Below are 16089 nucleotides of genomic sequence, written 5' to 3' on the forward strand. Positions count from 1 at the left end.
CAGTCACAAAAAGGACGGCATAAACTCAGGTGCCACCATACAAACCTCCACCATAATGACTTACAGCTATAACATCATAAGAGATAGAGCAGCCAATAAAGATTAACTATCATAGCCTGTATAAAAGCCTACACAGTGAATGGAAGAAATGTGGTTTAAGAAACCATAGCGAGCTCACCGACCAAAATCGCAGGTGCAAGGAACTTTGTTTTTATGAGACGAGGTGAATGCAATGAAGGAAAAAGTGAACGTTCCGGCACCTTAAAAATCTTCAAACTTTATAGATCCATGATAGGAAAATTTAAGCGATAAAACTCTATGCCAGTGTGAAATGGGGGGTACAAGCTACGCGTTTCGATCTGACACCAGATCTTTTTCACAGCATTGAAAAAGATCTGGTGTCAGATCGAAACGCATTGCTTGTACTCCCCATTTCACACTGGCATGGAGATTTATCGCTTACATTTTCCTATCATGGATCAATAAAGTTTGAAGATTTTTAAGGAGCTGGAATGTTCACTTTTTCCTTCATTACACAGTGAATGCACCATCCATTTTAGTTTTATTTTAGGATCGTGAAAGTTCACCAGAGCTCACAGCTCAGCAATAGATACAGGAAGACAAAGCCCTAAGATAATAGATTCTTCAGACAATAATATGTTAAATCATTGTAGCACTGACAAAGATGAGAAAAGTAGTCTGTGAATAAAAGAGATTTAATTGATAGAGGGAAAGAGAGAGCAGTGCCAAACTCAATGTGATTGATCAGTGATATAGCATAGCTGGCATCTGTCCTGCTGCATTTGAATTGAAATTATTATTTTTTTTCATTCTTAGTGCACCAGAAAACAGAAACAAGACAGCACAATAGTTTGTACAGAAAGAACAAAATCCAATATCAATGTCAGAAAATATGCTTGTTTGTCACGTGAAAGTATATTGAGTTTTGCAATGACCCTAGCGCACGTGTATAGAACCCTCAGAAGTCCCAACACAGTGCAGGAGACACAAAGATTTCATTCAGAGCAGTGGAAGTCTGAATATTCAGTGAAGATGAGATGGTTGGCAGTGAATTTACGAGAGGCAAAAGAGGTTAGTGAAAAGGTGCGTATAACAATTTATTTTAATTTTTTTAACACTTTGCTTCATGGTTCAGAAAACTTGCTGCCTGAAGCTGCCATTTTGCTGAATTTGCATGAAAAACACTGACAAAAAAATCTGTATTTTGGAGAATGTGGATTTTTTAAAAAATTTGGGTAGAATTCAATTCCACTCTAATTTATTTGGTTATCTATAGTCATAATGCTTTTGGTCAAGTACATAGAGTACTGGAAAGTAGAGTGCATCGGGTATTCTAGAATATGCATGTCCCCGTAGTATATGGACAATGATGATTCCAGAATTCACGGCAGACTGTGCCCGTCGCTGATTGGTCAAGGCAACCTTTATGACATCATCGTCGCCATGGCAACCATTATGACATCTACGTCGATACTGTGCCCGTCGCTGATTGGTCGAGGCAACCTTTATGACATCATCATCGCCATAGCAACCATTATGACATCTACGTCGATACTGTGCCCGTCGCTGATTAGTCGAGGCAACCTTTATGACATCATCGTCGCCATGGCAACCATTATGACATCTACGTCTATACTGTGCCCGTCGCTGATTGGTCGAGGCCTGGCGGCCTCGACCAATCAGAGACGCAGGATTTCCATTATGACATCTACGTTGATACTGTGCCTGTCGCTGATTGGTCGAGGCCTGGCGGCCTCAACCACTCAGAGACGCAGGATTTCCATTATGACATCTACGTTGATACTGTGCCCGTCGCTGATTGGTCAAGGCCTGGCGGCCTCGACCAATCAGAGACGCGGGATTTCTACGTCGATACTGTGCCCGTCGCTGATTGGTCGAGGCCTAGCAGCCTCGACCAATCAGAGACGCGGGATTTCCAGGACAGACAGACAGACAGACAGAAAAACCCTTAGACAATTATATATATAGATATTGGTGGAAATGGTTTTGGTTTGATTGGCTATTGGACCACATCTGTACCTAAAAAGGTACCTTCAAGCCGATTTCACTTTTAAGTATGGCCACAATACAGTCAATTGATCATACTGTATGTTCAATAGTTGGTATGAATGCCACACACTTCAAAAATAAGGTAGAAACAAGGCAAGGCTTTGTTGTCAAACTACCACAACCCCTTTGTATACCAGGCCAATGCCCTAACCCCATAACTTCCTTCTCCAAAATCACTAAAAGAGAGCTTGCTCATCTTCTCTCTAATCACACCTCACCACTTGTGCGCTTGACCCCATCCCATCTCCTCCCCAACCTCACTACCACATTAATCCCATCCCTAACCCATCTTTTCAACCTATCACTAACTTCTGGTACCTTCCCCTCTGCTTTCAAACATGCCACAATCACACCTATCCTCAAAAACCATCCCTTGACCCGAGCTCTATGCCCAGCTATCGCCCCATATCTTTGCTCCCATTTTCTTCCAAACTCCTTGGGCAGCACGTCCATAATGAACTTTCCTCTCACTTTGCATCTAACTCTCTCTGTTCGACAACCTACAATCTGGCTTCCGTCCCCACTATTCCACTGAGTCTGCCCTGACCAAAATTACTAACTACTTACTTACAGCCAAAGCTAACAGACAATTCTCTATACTCCTCCATCTAGACTTGTCCTCTTTGACACAGTTGACCACTGCCTCCTACTACAGATCCTCTCTTCTTTTGGTGTCAAAAACCTTGCCCTATCTTTGAGCGCCTTATACCTTACCAACCACACATTTAGCATTTCCTACTCCTATACTACCTCTTCATCTCGCCCCCTCTCTTTTGGTGTCCCTCAAGGCTCTGTCCTAGGACCTGTTCTCTTCACTTCTTAATCTATACCCTTGACCTGGGACAACTCATAATGTCCTATGGCTTCCAGTACAATCTATATGCTGATTACACTCAGATCTACCTCTCTGGCCCAGATGTCACCTCTCTGCTCTCCAGAATCCCAGAGTGTCTATCAGCTATATCCTCCTTCTTCTCCTCTCGCTTCAAGCTCAATGTGGACAAATCTGAAATAATTATCTTTCCTCCATCTCGCATATCTTCCCTACCTGATCTATCTATCAAAATAAATGAAATCACACTTTCCCCTGTCCCGGAAATCTGCTGCCTTGGAGTAACCCTGGACTCTGCCCTATCCTTCAAACTGCACATCCAAGCTCTCGTCACCTCCTGTCGCCTCCAGCTCAAAAATATTTCCAAAATCCGTTCTTTCCTCAACCCTCACTCTACCAAAATGCTTGTGCATGTCCTAATCATCTTCCGCCTCGACTACTGCAGCATCCTCCTCTGTGGCCTACCTTCTAACACTCTCGCACCCCTCCTAACTCTGCTGTCCGACTAATTAGTCTCTCTCCTCGCTACACTCCTGCTTCCCCTCTTTGCAAATCCCTTCACTGACTCTCAATTTCCCAGCATATCCAGTTTAAACTACTAACACTGACCTACAAAGCCATCCATAACTTTTCTCCTCCATATATTTCCTAACTAATCTCTCAATATCTTCCCTCATGTAATCTCCGGTCCTCCCAAGACCTCCTTCTCTCCTCCACACTTATTCGCTCCTCACCCAATCGCCTCCAAGATTTCTCTTGCATATCCCCCATCCTCAGGAATTCTGCACCTCAATACGTCCGGTTATCCACCACATTTGGATCCTTCAAACGGAACCTAAAAACCCATCTCTTCAAAGAAGCTTACAACTTGTAATGACCACACGACCACCTCAACACCATCAGAGCTACTGCAACCCCTGACCTACTGTCTCCTCCCCCATAATCCTGTACAATGTAAGTCCGCAAGGGCAGGGTCCTCTTCCCTCTGTACCAGTCTGTCATTGTTAGTTTGTTTACTGTAAGTGATATTTGCATTTTGATGTAACCCCGTGTCATGTACAGCACCATGGATTTAATGATGCTAGGTAAATAAATAATAATAATTATAATAATACGAATAAATGTAAGGGTAGACTTGTGGCTCACTGGTTAGCACTGTACGCTTACAACGCTGGTGTCTTGGGTTCAAATCCCACCGATGACAACATCTACAAGGATTTTGTATATTCTCCCTATTTTTGTGTTGAGTTCTCTGGTTTCCTCCCATACGCCAAAGATTTACTGATAGGAGCATTAGATTGTGTTCCCAAATGGGGATAGTGACAGCAATGTATACACATTTACTGTATAGTGCTATAAACGATAGTAAAATAAATTAAGTATTTAGATGAATCTATTTGTCTTTCGATATTGATCTCCTAGTGATTGCATTTATCAATTAAAATCTAGTAAACACCTCCTAAATATTGTACCTTTAAGATTAGACTCAACACAAAAGACTTTAGTGCTTGAATAATGTTACCTGTTCCATAGGGGTACAGGCGTGGAACTAGTGCTAATAGACAAAAAGTGCAATTTACCCATGATTGGTTCATTAGAGTTTGAACAATTTGTGATGGTGATTTACACAGAACCAATAACTTTCCCCAAAAATTCTAATTATACAAAATGTGTAAGATGCATTTTAACAGACATTTTATTGAGAACCTGTTCGCTTTAATTTTCCCTGTATATACAAGTCTAAACTGCGCCAGCTGGGAAAGCATTATAGTTCAGCCATAAAGCTTTATGCCAGCTTTTTATTTAGTTGTACATTTTAGATCTTTATCTCCGTCTCAGGCATTTGTCTTATTTTATGTTTATCATATTGATTTTGCATGGCTCAGTGTGGATAGCATTGCTATGTAAATTCTTAGTGACTTAATGCTAAGCTGTGTGCAAAGGAAATAAAAGGCTATAACTTGGCTAAATGTAATATGGCTGGAAAAGGAAAGTGTTGCTTATCCAAATATATTTTCAATGATATCACCAGAAGGTATTTGTTAGGGATAGTTGGGAGGAATAACTTTCTGATGGATACTCAACAGTTATCTAAGGTCAGTGGGAACCTTTCCTGGAACTTTGGATGTAAGGGAGGGAAAGCACAACTTTTCAACAAGCATCCCTGACCAGCACTATTTGCTACATGTGCACTAATCAGGTAATGAACCAATCCCTGATAATAAGATATATGCGATGGGGGCGGCTAATATCGGGTTTACAGACAATACATTCCTAGGATAGAACCTGCACTATTTTGGGGACGATTTTGTCTTAATAAAAGCTACATATGGATATATGGTGGTTATCATGCTGACTGGATGGTTGTTTTTCATTTGCTTTAAAATCGCAGAAAGGACAGGCCGGAGCGAGCCGCCCCCTCCCCCCACGGCTAAGCGAAGGCCAGCATGACAATGGGTTGGAGAGGAGGGGGTGGGGCTGAAAGGGTTACCAGTATTAGGGGGGCCGGGGGTGGGGCTAGTGGATGAGAGGGTTAGGGAAGTGTCAGGGGGCGGGGGCCGGTTAGTTCCCGCTCACCAGCACTGGAAGCAAAAGCATCATGTCCGGTGTGGATGCGGTTTTGCAGAGCCTGAGGGCGGCTGCAGCCTCCAGGCCCCCTGGATGGCTAGAAGCACAGGTTGCCCACCTGCTGGATGGCGGCGCCGGCGGCAGTGGATCCCCGCCGGCTGTCCCCCACCTCGATCGGCGGGCTCGGCGGACACGGCCCCCCGAGCGCCTATCGCCGGATCCTGGGCCTAGCGCCCCCCGCAGGCGTAGGAGCCCCTCACGGGACCCTCCAGGCCGGGCGCCGGTAAGAGCAGCAGTGAGCAGGCCCCGGCCTGGGAGGAATCCGACTGCCAGGCGGGGCGCAGCGGCGGTTGCAAGGCCCTCACCTCGTGGTGCGGTGGGGGCGGAGCCAAGACGCGCCGGGCAGCGCTTGGGGCCTAGAGCAGCGGGAGGCCGCGGCGGTGTCGGTCCCGCCGCGCGGCCTGCCTCGGCGGTGCAAGCGGGGTCCAGAGGAGCGGTGGATGGAAGCGGGGCGGGCGGCCCGAGGCAGGACGGCGCTGGGTCGGCCCTTTCACCAGCGGCGGGGGGTCCCCCTGCTCCAGGGCTTTGGAGCGGACAGTCTCCTGCGGCGGCCTGGAGTGTGGCTGGCGCCGGTCAGCAGGATGTGCCCTCGCCGGTCCAGGCGGCATCTCCCCCCATCGCGTGGAGTCCGAATCTGGGGTCCCACGGGCCAGCGGCGTCCCGGAGCAGCGGGTCTGACGGACACCTCCAAGGCACATCGTTTGACGGGCCGGTGGCGGATTGGTCCGTCCGTGGACGTCCGGATACCAGCACTCCGGCTGGAGGGACCACAGATCCCTCGCAGCCCGGTGAGTATGTGTCTGTGTCTCGTGTGTGTTCTTCCGATGCTAGTGCGCCTGCGCTTAGTGGGGGTCAGGGTGCGCTTAGCGGCGTTCCTGCGGCAGGGGTAGCAGGCGGCGGCGAAGCAGCAGGGGTACGGGAGCTTTTGGTTAATGTGCAGAACCTGCTAAATAGATTGGATCGTGATGTGGCTCCGCAGGGTTTTCTGGGTGCTTGGTCTGGTGTGTCACGGTGTCCGGTTAGTGCTGCAGCAGTGCAGGCTGAGGTTGCGGAGCCAGTTTCGGTTTCTGTGCAGACCGAGAAGGAGAAGGAGTGTAGGGTCCATTTAGATGATAGGGCGCACGGCGAAGTATACGTGTGTTTTGAGGGCCCGCTGGGGGCGCATCTTCAGAAAGAGGTCAGGGAGAAGATTAGCAAGGACGAATACGTTGAAATTTTTTCACTGCTCCCCCTAGAGAAATTTAACATTGACAAGGGGAAGAAGGAGGATTTAAAGAAGGAGGAGGAAGAAAAACGGCGTTGGCGTTTGATTCCCCAGACTTTTGCAAATTGGCTTCAGTGTTATTGGCGAGAAGGCTCCAGAGAATTGCTCGGGGCTATTTTGCTACATGGACTCCATCAGTGAGGCTCATAGGGTGTATGGCGGTCAGGCGTGGCTGAGGTACGATGAGCAGTTTAGGCAGAGAAAAGCTGTGCGGCCGGCCATTAGGTGGGATCAGAAAGATATTGGTCTTTGGTTGCGCGTGATGGCGCAGTACAAGTTCGGCCATCCCTTTCAAGGGGGGTCCGGCGGGTCCAGCCATGGATCTCAGTTTGGTGCGGGGGGCTCCTCAGGCAACGCCGGTCAGGCAGGCGGACAGAAGTTGGGCGTCTGCTGGCAATTTAATGAGGGACAGTGTAAATTTGGAAGCAATTGTAGATTTAAACATTTGTGCTCACACTGCAGTGGTTCCTCCCACGGAGCTTCGAAATGCTTCAAGAAGGGCAAGGCAAAATCAGGTTCAGGTAATTCCCATGGGGGAGACTCCGGTGATGGTGGAAAGGATGGTCCCTTATCTAAGTAGGTACCCGGATAAGGAAAAGGCGGCACTGTTATTGTCCGGTTTTACGGAAGGTTTTGTGATTCCGGCACCTCCTTTTGTGGTTCCCGATGTTAGAAAAAATTTGCATTCAGCATTGGTACACTCTGAGGTGGTTTCAGAGAAGTTGCGTAAGGAGGTGGCTCTAGGCCGCATGGCTGGCCCTTTTGACCACGCTCCGTTTGAGGATTTAGTTGTTTCCCCCCTGGGGGTGGTCCCTAAGAAGGAAGCGGGTAAATTTTGCCTTATTCAGCACCTGTCGTATCCTAAGGGTAGGTCGGTGAACGATGGCATCGATCCTGAGTTGTGCTCGGTGGTTTACGCATCGTTTGATGAAGCGGTAGGTTGGGTGCAGAGATGCGGGAGAGGCGCCTTGCTTGCAAAGACGGACATAGAATCCGCTTTTCGATTGTTGACGGTTCACCCGTCTAGCGTTAGACTTCTTGGATGTTTTTGGGAGGATAAGTTTTTTGTTGACAGATGTTTGCCCATGGGTTGTTCGCTGTCTTGTGCTCTGTTCGAGGCGTTTAGTTCTTTTTTGGAATGGGTGGTACGGGACGTGTCTGGTTATGACGCGGTTCTACACTACCTAGATGATTTTTTGTGCATCGGCCCGGCGGGGTCCGATTGCTGTGCAAGGATTTTGAGTGCGATTGAATGGGTGGCTTGGCGGTTCGGGGTCCCGCTGGCCCCTGGTAAGACGGAAGGCCCGAGTACGTGCTTGTGTTTCTTAGGCATAGTCATTGATACCGTGCGGTGGGAGTTTCGTTTGCCTGAGGACAAATTGTCGGGCCTGCGGGAAGATGTTGTGCGGACTGGTCGCCTGCGTAAGTTGCCGTTGAGGGACATGCAATCGCTGCTCGGTAAACTTAATTTCGCTTGTCGTGTCATGCCAATGGGGCGAATTTTTTCTAGGAGGATGGCTAGCGCTACGGCGGGAGTTAAGTCTCCTCACCATTTTGTGCGATTATTAGCTGAGCACAAGGAGGATTTGGCAGTGTGGAGTGAGTTCCTGAAGTCATATAACGGTAGGTCGTTGTTTATGGCGGATGTGATTGACAACGAGTCGTTGGAATTATTCACTGACGCAGCCGGAGGTTCCGGTTTTGGAGCATATTTTCAAGGGCAATGGTGTGCGGCGAAGTGGCCTGCGAGTTGGATTTCTACCGGTTTAGTTCGTAACATTGCTCTCCTGGAGATTTTCCCCATCTTGGTATCTGTGCATTTGTGGCAAGATAATTTTCGGAACAGGCGCGTTCGTTTTCGCTGCGATAACATGGGGGTGGTGTGCGCGATTAATAGTTTGTCGGCATCATCGCCTCCGGTGGTTTGCGTGTTACGGCGTTTGGTGCTGTTGGGTTTGACTTTGAACGCGCATGTTACAGCGTCGCATGTGCCTGGAGTTCATAACTCTATCGCTGACTCTCTTTCTCGTTTACAGTTCGATCGCTTTCGGTCATTGGCCCCGGAGGCGGAGAAGGTCGGTTTGGAGTGCCCTCCAGAACTTTGGCTAGCGGTGTCCGGGACGCTCAGGCATTGATTAAGTCGTCATTGGCTCCCAGAACCTGGGAGGCCTATCAGGCAATTTGGCGGGAGTGGGAGGTTTTGCTAGCGGTGGCTTCTGGTGGTTGGAGCCACCAGGATCAGATCGGGATCCTATTGTCATGGTTGAGCCGGGGGGCATCAGCGGGTTGGTCTACTGCAAAAGTGTCAAGAGTCATGGCGGCTTTGGCCTTTGGTTGCAAATTACGGTGTCTGGACGATATCACCAAGTCCTTTTTGGTGCAGAGGGCTGTGAAAGGTTTTAGGCGGCGGCCCAGAGGAACAGATTCAAGGCGGCCTGTGTCTTTTATCATTTTGGAAGAATTGGGCGAAGCATTGTGTTCACTGTGTTCCTCGTTTTTTGAGCTTTGTTTATTTTGGCTGGCGTTTTCATTGGCCTTTTTTGGGGCCTTTAGAGTTGGAGAGTTGGTGGCACCAAACAAAAAAGGGCCGGGGGGTTTATTGGCCAGGGACGTATTGTTAGCTGACGGCCAGGTGGAGTTATGGTTGCGACGGTCAAAGTCGGATCAGGAGGGGCGAGGCAGCAGAATTGTGGTGGGCTCAGTTGCGGGGTCCGTCATGTGTCCAGTCTCTTGCCTTAGCATCTTTTGGGGCCTGCGGCCTAGGCGGGATGGGGCTTTGTTATGTCACCAGGATGGTTCCTGCTTGTCTCGATACCAGTTTACGGCGGTCTTCAAAAAGGTGATTTCCTCGGTGGGTTTGGATGGGGCTTGCTTCGCCCCTCACTCGTTCCGGATAGGAGCCGCAACTGAAGCAGCAATCGGGGGATTCCGCCATTCGTAGGATCGGTAGGTGGCGCTCCAACCGCTTTAGGAGTTATGTGCGGCCACAAGGGGTGGTCGATGGGGTCTTATAGGCTTGATGGAGCGTTTTGCTGCAGTTGAGTACAGTTGTTAAGTTTGTATTTTGTTTTCCAGGTCACCGAAGTTTATTGGTGTGGATTCTTGGTCACTCGTACGTGCATTGGGGAGCTCTGCGAGCCGACGTTCGGATGGAGGGCAGGCAACTGGGCTTTGATCGAAGCGTTGCAGTTCTCCGGTGGCTCGGTTTTCGGGGTATGGCCTGGAATCGCGTGTTGCAGGAGATCCAGAGCAGCGTGAGACTGGACAGAGCCCCCGACATTTTGGTGTTACACGTGGGGGGTAACGATCTCGGGGTCCGACCGTTTCGGGAGTTAGTTAGAGACATAAAACAGGACTGTTTGCGTTTGTGGGTTTTGTACCCGGGATTGATTATAGTCTGGTCGGAAATTGTGCCGCGGAAACGGTGGAAGCACATGCGGTCTTTGCAAAAAATTGATAAGGCCCGCATAAAGGTGAACAGGGCGGTGTCTGCCTTTGTGGTTAGGAATGGGGGCGCGGCGGTCAGACATTTTGAATTGGAATCAGGACAGGGGGAGTATTGGTTGGCGGACGGCGTTCATTTGAATGCTGTCGGAATGGATTTTTGGGCTCTCGGGTTACAGGAGGGCATTGAGAAGGCCATAGCTTTTCGGTCTGGTGGGGTCTCGGGCCTTTAAGGTGTTCAAAGGCCTCTCGTTGTGGCTGTTGGGGGGAGTCCTTGGAGTTGGTGGAAATTGGTTTGGGGGGTCCATAGGTATATGGCTCCTCTGTTTTGAAGTTTATTATGTTTCGGATCTGGTGATTGGCTTACAACGGCTGGGAGTAAAATATGGTTTGAGTTATGTTCGCGGTATGGTTAAAATCACCTGATTCTTTTGGGCTCCAAGGACTTCCCCTAATTTTTGAAATGTATGCTTTTACACTAATTGTTAACTGTTGTTTTGTTTAATAAACAGGCTGCTGTGGCCTACATAATTCCAAAGAAACTTTTGTCTCTGTCTTAATTGGGAGAATGGGTTTGGGGGGAGGTATCTCCCTCTTTCCCAAGAGGCTTCGACAATACCAGGGTCAAGGACAGGCCGGAGCGAGCCGCCCCCTCCCCCCACGGCTAAGCGAAGGCCAGCATGACAATGGGTTGGAGAGGAGGGGGTGGGGCTGAAAGGATTACCAGTATTAGGGGGGGCGGGGGTGGGGCTAGTGGATGAGAGGGTTAGGGAAGTGTTAGGGGGCGGGGGCCGGTTAGTTCCCACTCACCAGCACTGGAAGCATCCCTCCCTCCCGCCCCTTTTTTGGTTTGTGTTTCTGTGGGGTTACATTACTCGCGGTGAGCGGGTAGTTATAGTATTCATATGGTTCTTTTCGGGTCATTGCGGCCGGGGCTGTTGGGGGGAGTCCTTGGAGTTGGTGGAAATTGGTTTGGGGGGTCCATAGGTATATGGCTCCTCTGTTTTGAAGTTTATTATGTTTCGGATCTGGTGATTGGTGGTGGGGAGTTCCGGCTGGGGTGGTCGGATCTCACGTTTTTACCGCGAACAGTGAACCCTCTTGTGGGGTTTTTGGTGCTCCCGAGCCAGGCTTACAACGGCTGGGAGTAAAATATGGTTTGAGTTATGTTCGCGGTATGGTTAAAATCACCTGATTCTTTTGGGCTCCAAGGACTTCCCCTAATTTTTGAAATGTATGCTTTTACACTAATTGTTAACTGTTGTTTTGTTTAATAAACAGGCTGCTGTGGCCTACATAATTCCAAAGAAACTTTTGTCTCTGTCTTAATTGGGAGAATGGGTTTGGGGGGAGGTATCTCCCTCTTTCCCAAGAGGCTTCGACAATACCAGGGTCATGTATTATTTAGCACTTTTGCATTTGATTGTACTATAATAGATAGATAAACGGTATATTCTGTGTATATATACTATATAATCTCCAGATCAATTGATAATATACTGCATAACATTTGGACCAGGGGTTTATTGATATATAATAGTACTTTTTATAGTTTTTTGAACTTCTTGATATGATTATCTACCCCACTTGCTGGTTTACATATATATATGTCTGATTATTGTTCCACATATCCGCTATTGTTGCATTAATAATATCGAACTGTGGCTTTCCCTCCGCTTGGAGGTTTTTTCAGCCCTGTCTATTTTTAATTAAAGCTTTTAATTAATTATAAATAAAAATTTGATTTTTTATATTAATTTATTAATTTGTGTTGGAATCACTTTGGGTCTGGTGGCAATGGTACCACAGCAGACATTGTTGTTGACATTTAATTGAAGTGTCTAGCGATCAATTACTCTTTATTGATGTATAGAATTACAGGATCTGTATTATGATGGGACGTTGATCCAGGGGACTAGTCTGATTTTCACATTTTGAATTGCTAATATATGCAATTAGCATCTTATTATTTGTATTATTCATTTATATAGCACCATTGATTCCATGGTGCTGTACATGAGAAGGGGTTACATACAAATTACAGATATCACTTACAGTAAGCAAACTAACAATTAATGAAACAGAGCGGTGACGACCCTGCCCTTGCGGGCTTACATTCTGCAGGATAGTGGGGATAGAGACAATAGGTTGAGGGTTGCAGGAGCATCGGTGTTGGTGAGGCGGTAGCTTCGGTAGTGGTGAGGAGGCAGCAGGGTCAGTGCAGGCTGTAGGCTTTCCTGAAGATGTGGGTTTTCAGGTTCCGTCTGAAGGATCCGAATGTGGTTGATAGTCGGATGTGTTGGGGAAAAAAATTCCAGAGGATGGGGGATATTCTGGAGAAGTCTTGGAGGCAGTTGGGTGAGGAGCAGATAAGTGTGGAGGAGAGAAGGAGGTCTTGGGAGGACCCTTGGGAGGACCGGAGATTACGTGAGGGAAGATATCGGGAGATTAGTTCAGAGATATATGGAGGGCACAGGTTATGGATGGCTTTGTAGGTCAGTATTAGTCATTTGAACTGGATACGCTGAGGGAATGGGAGCCAGTGAAGAGATTTGCAGAGGAGGAAGCAGAGGAGTAGCGAGGAGAGAGATGAATTAGTCAAGGAGCAGAGTTAAGAATGGACTGGAGAGGTGCAAGGGTTTTAGCACAGAGGCCACAGAAAAGGATGTTGCAGTAGTCAAGGCAGAAGATGATGAGGGCATGCACAAGCATTTTAGTAGATTGACAGTTGAGGAAAGGATGGATTCTGAAGATATTTTTGAGCCGGAGGTGACAGGAGGTGGAAAGAGCTTGGATGTGTGGTTTGAAGGACAGGGCAGAGTCAAGGGTTTCTCCGAGGCAGCGGACTTCCGCTAAGGGGGAAACATGATGTTGTTAAATGCGATAGATAGGTCAGGTATGGAAGATCTATGAGATGGAGGAAAGATGATGAGTTCAGATTTGTCCACATTGAGTTTGAGGAAGCGAGAGGAGAAGAAGGAGGATATGGCTGATAGACACTCCGGGATTCTGGACAGCAGAGAGGTGACGTCTGGGCCAGAAAGGTAGATCTGAGTGTCATCAGCATAAAGGTGGTACTGGAATCCATGGGACTTTATGAGTTGTCCCAGGCCAAGTGTACAGATTGAGAAAAGTAGGAGTCCTAGAACAGAGCCTTGGGGGACTCCAACAGAGAGAGGGTGGGATGAAGAGGTAGTGTGGGAGTGGGAGATGCTGAATGTGTGGTTGGAAAGGTATGAGGAGATCCAGGATAGGGCAAGGTCTTTGATGCCAAAGGAGGACAGGATTTGTAGTAGGAGGCAATGATCAACTGTGTCAAAAGCAGAGGACAGGTCTAGAAGGAGGAGTGCAGAATATTGTCCGTTAGCTTTGGCTGTAAGTAGGTCATTAGTGATTTTGGTTAGGGCTGTCTCAGTTGAGTGATGGAGGCGGAAACCAGATTGTAGATTGTCAAATAGCAAGTTAGATGAGAGGTGGGAGGAGAGTTCAGCATGGACGTGCTGCTCCAGGATTTTGGAAATGAATGGAAGCAACGATATTGGACGATAGCTGGACATAGCTGTTGGGTCGAGGGTTGGCTTTTAAAGGATAGGCGTGATTGTGGCATGTTTGAAAGCAGAAGGGAAGGTGCCAGAAGTTAGTGATAGGTTGAAGAGGAGGTGGGTTAGGGATGGGATAAGTGTGGTGGTGAGGTTGGGGAGGAGGTGGGATGGGGTCACGTGCACAGGTGGTGAGGTGCAATTTGGAGAGGAGACAATTAAGCCCCCCTACATTGATCTTGGAGAGGAAGGTTATGGCATTTGGGCATTGGTCTTGTATACAAAGGGGTTGTGGTGTTTGAACAATGAAGACTTGCCTGGGTTGGTCGATCTTATTTTTAAAGTGTGTGGCAAAGTCCTCAGCAGAGATGAGGGAGGTTGCAGGGGGCAGTGGGGGGCAGAGGAGGGAGTTAAAGGTTTTGAATAACTGTTTGGGGTTGTAGAATAGGGAACACACGAGGGTTGTGAAGTAGGCCTGTTTAGAAGAGGTGAGAGCAGATTTAAAAGCGAGTGTTGCCTGTTTGAATGCAGTGAAGTCGTCTTGCGAATGTGTATTTTTCCAATGCCGCTCTGCAACCCTGGACAGTTGCCGGAGATTTTTAGTGGTGTTATTGTGCCAGGGTTGCACTCTGCCATGAACGAGAGGGGCGACTGTGTCAATAGCTGATGCGAGAGTGGCATTGTAGAAAGCAGTGGCACTGTCTGTGTCGTGGAGTGAGGATATGGATGCCAGTGGTAGGATAGAGTCAGAGAGCGTGTGCGAGTCTAGGTGTGCAAGGTTTCTGTGGGGGTGAGCATGTTGCTGGACATGGGTGACCGGTGAGGACAGGGATGAGAAAGTGAGCAGATGGTGGTCGGATAGAGGGAGAAGGGAGGTGGTTAAGTTAGAGAGAGAGCAGAGACAGGTGAAGACCAGGTCTAGTGTATGTCCATCTGTGTGGGTGGCTGCGGATGACCACTGAGTAAGTCCAAAAGATGAAGTAAGGGACAGAAGTTTGGAGGCTGTTTTGGTTTTGACTGAGGGGTATCAGTGGGGATGTTGAAGTCACCCATGATGACAGTGGGAATGTCAACAGAAAGAAAGTGAAGAAGTCAGGTGGAGAATTGGTCAATAAAGGCAGTGCCCGGGTCCGGAGGTCGGTATATGTATCACGGGAAGCCTAGGTGAGCAAGAGCTAATAACCCGGGCCCCTGCAATTTCTCTAAGACTAGGGAAATCCTGACTGACCCTCAACCTAGAATTTACACTAATGGTGTGCATGTCTAGGCCTCCACCCTCACCCTATCTCCTGTTTCAACCCTAGGCTGAAACCAACCACCCACTACCCAGTGAAGAGATAATTCACCAATACCCACAGTTAGCACAGACAAGGATAACAGAAAATATGAACCAAGCCGCAGTCACTCAGGAATACACAATAAGTGCACAGGGCAAAACAAATACAAATATAGGAAGGAGTAAATAAGACAAAGGGAAATACACCACCAGATCCGATACTCCAACTCCTAGCTCACCACTCCAGACCGAGATAACCAAGCGCTAGACAGAAGCTATAATCGGCGACGCTCAATGTTCAGAAGAACTATTTAAAGGCAGTGGGCTTGGCCCAGCTTCCAATCCGAGCACCAGCTAAATTAACTCCGGACCAGCTAGAGAAAGTCTAGCCGACGCCACTGAGCGCATAGTGGACAAAAGCGGAATTACCGCTGTCTGTCGAGTGCCCTAGAATGAACAGCGTCCGACATGACAATATGACTGCCACTTGGAGGTTGGAGGGAGAGTAGGTGCGGACGGAGTGGACTTCAAAAGAGGGGAGGATAAGGGAGGGTAGAGGTGGGATTGGGTTAAACATAGACTAAGTGTGAACAGGTGCTGAACCTAGAGTCACCAACTCTTATACAGTCAAGTAAATTTTGGATGTGACGGTCAGTTTTTTTAAATGTATTCTTTAGCCTTCTGACCGAGCACTCCTCCTCCTAGCCACAGGTGTTTTAATCGCAACAGGTCCATTACCCCTCCACAGAGAGAGAGAATGTTAGTCTAAGAAGAGGTTTCACAAGTTTCAGCGAGGAAAGGAAAGCGTAGGACCTGGTGTACGAGAGATGCCCTAAAGTTGCTACCAGGTACACATAAAATTGGCCATTTTTATGCGCTAAACGCTCTCATTTTTCATATTTCTAGTGCAGTAATGCAGTTCAGTTTTCATGTTTCATGTTTGCATGTTTCAGCGCTGCAGTGTGCTGCCTTATTTACTTGACTGTATAAGAGTTGGTGACTCTAGGTTCAGCAC

This window comes from Ranitomeya variabilis, chromosome 2 (assembly GCF_051348905.1).
Source record: "Ranitomeya variabilis isolate aRanVar5 chromosome 2, aRanVar5.hap1, whole genome shotgun sequence".
NCBI classification, from domain to species: Eukaryota; Metazoa; Chordata; class Amphibia; order Anura; family Dendrobatidae; genus Ranitomeya; species Ranitomeya variabilis.